Below are 6329 nucleotides of genomic sequence, written 5' to 3'. Positions count from 1 at the left end.
AATCCCAACAGCACAATGTTTGGTACCATATCTCTACCATGATCCAGATTTCTACAAGATTTATTCCTATACACATAAAGTAACTCACGATCAAGCTATTGCAATTATCGAAGATATAAAGCAATCTTACAAACAGTATAGCTGGATCAATTTCATGTTTACAGTGCACAATTTCATTAATCAAGATTTTCACATTCATTCATTTGTAAAATGCACTTATGCACATTGAGCATCATGCCTGACTCGCACATTTAAAATTATGTTATCACAAGCATAAGAATTTCCGGTTTCTGACCACACTTCGAATCATTCAACTCGCATCAACTTATAAGTCCCACACAATTACAATACTAAGAACAAGCATTTCGAGCATTCATAGAGGTAGTTGCACAACCTACTTAGAAGACAACCATTCCCCAAAAATTTGATTGCAAAAGTATCTAGTATTAGCCACTTACTTAAACATATACATACACTATCCAGTTCTTCACAGGCACACGAGTCTATGAAATTATCCTACTAAAACTCAAAATTAACAGGCACAGCAGATCAAGCAACATTAAGAAACAGTAACACATATATGATAATAAAATTTAACAAAGACCCACATTATAAATCGTAATAGTTTGAATTTTTTTTTTCTACCTCAGCCTTCCCCAATTTGATCACACTGCACCATCCCAAAATCTCTTTTCCTGCACTCACAATTCAAACTCATCCTCGAGCTTCAATTGCTCGGCTGCAGCCTCTTCCTCCTCATCATCGATCACGAAATATGGATTGTGTGCCTCGGGCTTGAACTTCAACCCTGTAAACACGTAGAATGCGAGTGTGGCTAACTCTCCGGCCACCACACTCGTCCAGAGGTACCGATACGAAGTAATAGTCTCCAACGCATAAACACAACACGCGTGAAGTAAATGTAGCAAATCACAACAATGTAGTACTGCCTAAACAGAGTCAATTTCATCAAATTCACCGCGGCTTTCCCGTCAGTCCTCGCGGCTTCTCTGAGATTCTTAATCGACCAAACGATAGGGAACAAAACCGCACAGCAACACACCACATCGACGAGCAAGAAGATCTGCTTCCACGTAACCCAATCTTGCGCGAAGGGACCGCTCTCATCGATCGCGACCTGAGCTATATTCGCCACAACCTGTAAAGGAATCACAATCATCAAAACCTTCTTCTCCTTATCTTGCAAATACGGCTTCAAAAACGACCATCCAGTTCCGATCAAAACGATCAGCGTGAAGAGCGTGATTCCTTTCAAGAAACTGAAGATATAGAACAACACGTCCCAACCGTGAGCGCTACCGGTGCGCTTGATGTACGATTTGTCTTCGGCTTCACAGAGGAGATTCAGAGCTTTGAGAATCAGAACGCGAGCATGAAGAAATGGATGCGGAACACGGTCAATCGCTTCTTGTACAAGACGGAGATCCAAAGTCCGGCGAGGAAGAAATAGCCCAAGGATAACAAGAAGTAAACCCTAGGTAAAATCGTTTTTCCGGCGGAGAGATAATCTCGCCGTTGACTCTTCCGTCGAGATTGTACATCGCCGATCTCACGTCCATCGAAACCTTGAGCTGGTTCGCGAAACAGTTGGCGAAAACCAGCGTGTACTGATCGGCGTCGGTCTCGATAAAAACTGTACTGAAGCTGTCGCCGTTTTTCTTCAGGTTTGAGAAAGTGAAAACCGGCTTGACCAAATCGGAGAGGAGGCGCACGTGACTTCTCCGTCTTCGAGTTGCTGGAGCACGTGCATCCATGCGTCTCGGGTACAGAGAAAGAACCCGACTTTTGACAGGTCGGCATTCGGGTCGGATATAGCGATCCCAGACACGTTGAGTTCGAGGCGACCCGTGTGGGTGAACCCGAACTCGTCGAATGGAATTATGGGGCGGACGTCGGATCGGATCTGGGTGTTGCGGATCTCAGCGAAGGAGAGGAAAAGAGAGGAAGAGAAGGAAGGAAGAAAAAACGGAGCCGGGGAAAGAGAAAGAGCCATTAGATCTGAGGGCTGAGGTGAGAGAGAGAGAACTCTCAGATCTAAAAGTAAGATTATATATATTAGTATGGTGTTGGATCAAAATCTTTTGATTACCAAAAAAAAATGGTGTTGGATCAATTTGTGAAGACAATAGTTGAACCGACTTGAGAGCAAAGTCTACGGAGGGCTCAGAATTGTGGAAATTGAGGGGATAATTGTTACATCATCTTAAATATACGTTTAAACAATATCACATGCATTTTTATATATTTTTACTCACATATACTTTTAAAAAATTAAAAAACTGTTGATTAATCACACAAATCAAACATGCCTTAATTTTCAACTGTGAGCAAGCAAAGCACCGCTGTATTGCAAATTTCGTGGTAATTGGATAACAGATTTTGGCTCAATTTACTTTTCCTCCTCAATGTTTCCACTATATTTTATTTTATTTTATTATTTTTTAGAGGAAAACTATATTTATTTTAGTCCTTTAAATTTAAAATTTTTATAAATTTCTTCCTTAAATTATTCGTTTATTTAGTCCATCCTTTTCATTGAATTTATTACGAGTCATATCACATTTTTAAGGTGATAGTTGATTAATAGAAAAAAAATAAGTTAAAAGAACATAATGAGAACTCTTAATTTTACAATTTTTTAAAATTAGCCTACCACTTCATGTTTGGGCTCATTACAGTTTGTCATTTAAATTTTTTAAAATGGTTTGTGTGTGAAGTGGAAGACTAATTTGAAAATGTTGTAAAATTATTATGAATTTTTATTCTATTCTTAAAAGGACTCAATCAATAATACGTATGATGGTCTATACGTATCAAAAATTATGTATAAATTTATGTATACAAGATACATGTATAAATATTTATTAAGACAAAAAAGCAAATTAACCAAAAAAAAAAAACTCCACCGTGTGTATATAGGATAGGGTTCAAGATACATATAGTGTAATTATAAGCAATGTTACACCATTCAATAATTTGTTATTGAATTCATATTTTAAAAGATTTACTGTTAAATTACCTGTTCTATATGTTCTTAAAATGCTAATCAATTTTATTTATCATTCAATCCATAAACTCTCTTTTATGCATTATTTTAAACTACAAAAAACTTGAATTTAAACAATTGATTGATAACATGACTATTAATGTTTAATTATCTTGAAATTTTGCAAGCATGAAGAATGCCAAAGATAATATAATCCAAAGGTTGATTTGTTAAAATTTATATTCAATTAAATAATATTGAGTGGTGTAACATGACTTAAAATTACATTAGGTGTAACCTGAACTCAACCCATATGCAACAATGGAATTAAATTAGACTTTTTTTTTTAATGCATCAATAGTTGAGGGTAGGGGAATTTGAACCTTGAATGTTTTAATTAGAAACACTAAAAAGTGTTAGTTAAGCTACAAGACTATTGTCTAATTAGAATTTGTTTAGAAAAGACCAAAAGTAATTTAATAAAATTGTTTTAGTGTCTAAGTTGTTGTTGTTGTTTTTTTTTTTTTTTTTTAAAGAAAGGATTAGGTTGTGTTTTGTTCTAATAAAGTAAGATATTCATGACTTTCTTATGTTACGGGGTGTCAAAGATTGAATTTAGTTTCCAACCTTGGTTAGAAAGTTGAAAAAGCCTTTCTCCTTTTTTTGAATTCATATTTTAAAAATTCTACTGTTAGATTGCATGTTCTATATATTATTAACATGCATACTAATATTCATGCCAATCAATTATTATTTATTATTCAATCCATAAACTCATCTTTTATGCATTATTTAAACTACAAAAACTTTAATTTAAACAATTGATTGATAACATGAGTATTAATATTTAATTATCTTGAAACTTTGCAAGCATGAAAAATGCACAAAAATAATATAATCCAATGGTTGATTTATTAAAATTAGTATTCAGTTAAAAATTATTGAGTGATGTAATATTATTTAAAACTACACTAGGTGTAACTTAAACTCAACTCATACACATATATATGTGTATGTGTGTGTGTGTGTGTGTGTGTGTGTGTGTGCACGCGTGTGTGCACAACAAGAGAATTGAATTAGACTTTGTTTTTTTTTTTTTTTTATATGTTGATAGTTGAGAGTGGAAGAATTTGAACCCTAAATGTTTTAGTTAGAACACTAAAAAGTGTTAGTTAAGTTACAAGACTATTATCTAATTAGACTTTGTTTAGAAAAGACCAAAAGTAATTTAATTAAAATTATTTTAGTGTTTAGGTTTTTTTTGTTCTAATAAAGTAAGACATTCATGACTTTCTTATGTTATGGGGTGTCGAAGATTGAATTTAGTTGCCAACCTTGGTTAGAAAGTTGAAAAAGCCTTTCTCCTTTTTTACTATTTTATTATTTTTTATGAATAAACCCTTTCTCCATTCCATAGTAATTAAGGTAATCTCAAATCTCAATAACAAGGGTTGTGACTATCACTTACTAAGGTGGTCCTATCCTAGCCAAACAATGAAACAATCAACCATTGATATCAGAAGAGCTAAGGCGTTTTCGAGTTTATCATTTATAGTTTCAATGAAATTCATAAGTGTAGAAATAAGTCGTATCAAATCAAGTTTTTTCCTTTCAACCATCTTTTGACTTTTTATATGCTATATAAGGATTATTACTACAAATAATACTATACCCTATTACCTCTTATGTTGAATATTAATTGTTTGTTGAACCTTGTAAATTGTGTGAAACAGTAAAAGTAAGATGCTTTAAATTATTTTATTTTCACGACTCAAAATCCATAAAGGAATAAAAAGAATAACTACTCTCCACGTCTCAATTGTGCTAAAACAGAAGGAATTACATAACTTTGTAGATAAAGAGTGAGAGACTATCACATATAAGAAAAATCACAAATAGAGTAAACCAAGCAACATTTTAAATGCATTTTCAAAGAAGAGATGCCTTTTACTTAAGGGTCTTGCGACTAACCTTAGGTGAATGTTTACCAAAAAACACAATCTCCATCTATCTACAAGTGGCAAGACCATGCAGGAGTAATGTCTACCTAATCCTGGAAGGTCAAGAGAGTAACCCAAGTGTAACTATAATGGTCTTAAGGTAGCGAAATTCCAATAAGTTGTAATTAGTTTTTAACTAATATGAAAAAATAATACATAAATAAATAAACATTGTAATAACTAGCATGTAACTCCATGCATATGCATGGATACACTTAAAAATATATAATAAGATGCATAATATAATTCCTATATATATAATTTAAATACTATTGATAGCCATTTTTATATTTTGTAACTCTTTAAAATATTTTATAGGATATTATTAGGTATAAAATGTAAATTTTCTATATTTTTTTAAAAAAAATTATTGTTAAGCACTTTTTTTTTTACGATTCATTTATTCTAGACTCTTTGGTTTTGTACTTAATAACTCACTTGGATGAATATTTATGACGTGATTCCACATTTGATTCTAAAATTAAGAAATAAAACTCTTTAAGAATAAATAATTAGGACACATGGCACAAAATGGGAACTCTAATTTGGAATTTTAATTTGAGTTTCTCTCAATTTCAACTATTATTATATATATAGATTATGTGAAAAGAATATGAAAATTTAAAACTAATTATAAGTGTAGGGTCGGTTTTTGTCGTAGCCCAAAAGATATGGGTTCCCCCAGGCCCAACGAACCCAGAACAATAAATTTGTAAAGAGTGGATCGAAGGTTTAGGCGCTCACCGGCGCGGCAGAAGCATAAACTCCTTTTCTTTTATTGAAAGATACTAAGACCAATTTACAACTGCGGGATGCTCCTCGGACCATGGCCGATGAGGTTTTTCCTCTCTCAAACCCTCCAAAAACTCCTCATTTTACACTTTGCTCTTTTTCTTATATATCCCTCTTTCCTCTTCCTGTTGATCATCTATTGCCTCCCTTCTGACTGTCTGTCCCGTCAGAGGTCATATCCGTGCTCAAGTGGCTCACCCTGATCGATGTGCCCTGTCAAGGGTTATATCCCATTAATGCGGCCAGAAGGGTTAAGTGAGCGTATTCAATGCCGAGGTGACAGTTCGCCCAGGGCTTCCCCCTTCTCCGAACTTCTGTTGCCAACGCGTGGTATTGGGCCCTCTTCTCCTCGGATATTCCAGGAATCCTTTGGTAGGGTGGTCCCCATGTTTTCGGGCCATTTGGGCCTGGCTTGGAGTGGGCCAACGCTACCCGATTTTCTGGCCCCACGATAGCCCCTCAAAATCTTGCTGCACGCATCCTTGGGCGGGGAGAAGGATTTTGACATCCTCGGCCTTACCCCCCCCCCC

At 34.6% G+C, this 6329-nt stretch overlaps 1 pseudogene; it reads right to left on the bottom strand.

Annotated features, from left to right (window-relative positions):
• Positions 1-306: 306 nt before the first annotated feature.
• On the bottom strand, positions 307-2029 carry LOC136068788 (protein CANDIDATE G-PROTEIN COUPLED RECEPTOR 7-like; annotated as a pseudogene).
• Between the last annotated feature and the right edge of the window lie 4300 nt (positions 2030-6329).

The sequence above is a fragment of the Quercus suber genome, unplaced genomic scaffold, assembly GCF_002906115.3.
Source record: "Quercus suber isolate HL8 unplaced genomic scaffold, Cork oak 2.0 scaffold_133, whole genome shotgun sequence".
Classification (NCBI taxonomy): Eukaryota; Viridiplantae; Streptophyta; class Magnoliopsida; order Fagales; family Fagaceae; genus Quercus; species Quercus suber.
Note: the sequence above shows the minus strand (reverse complement) of the source record. Positions and strands in the feature narration are given on the sequence as shown.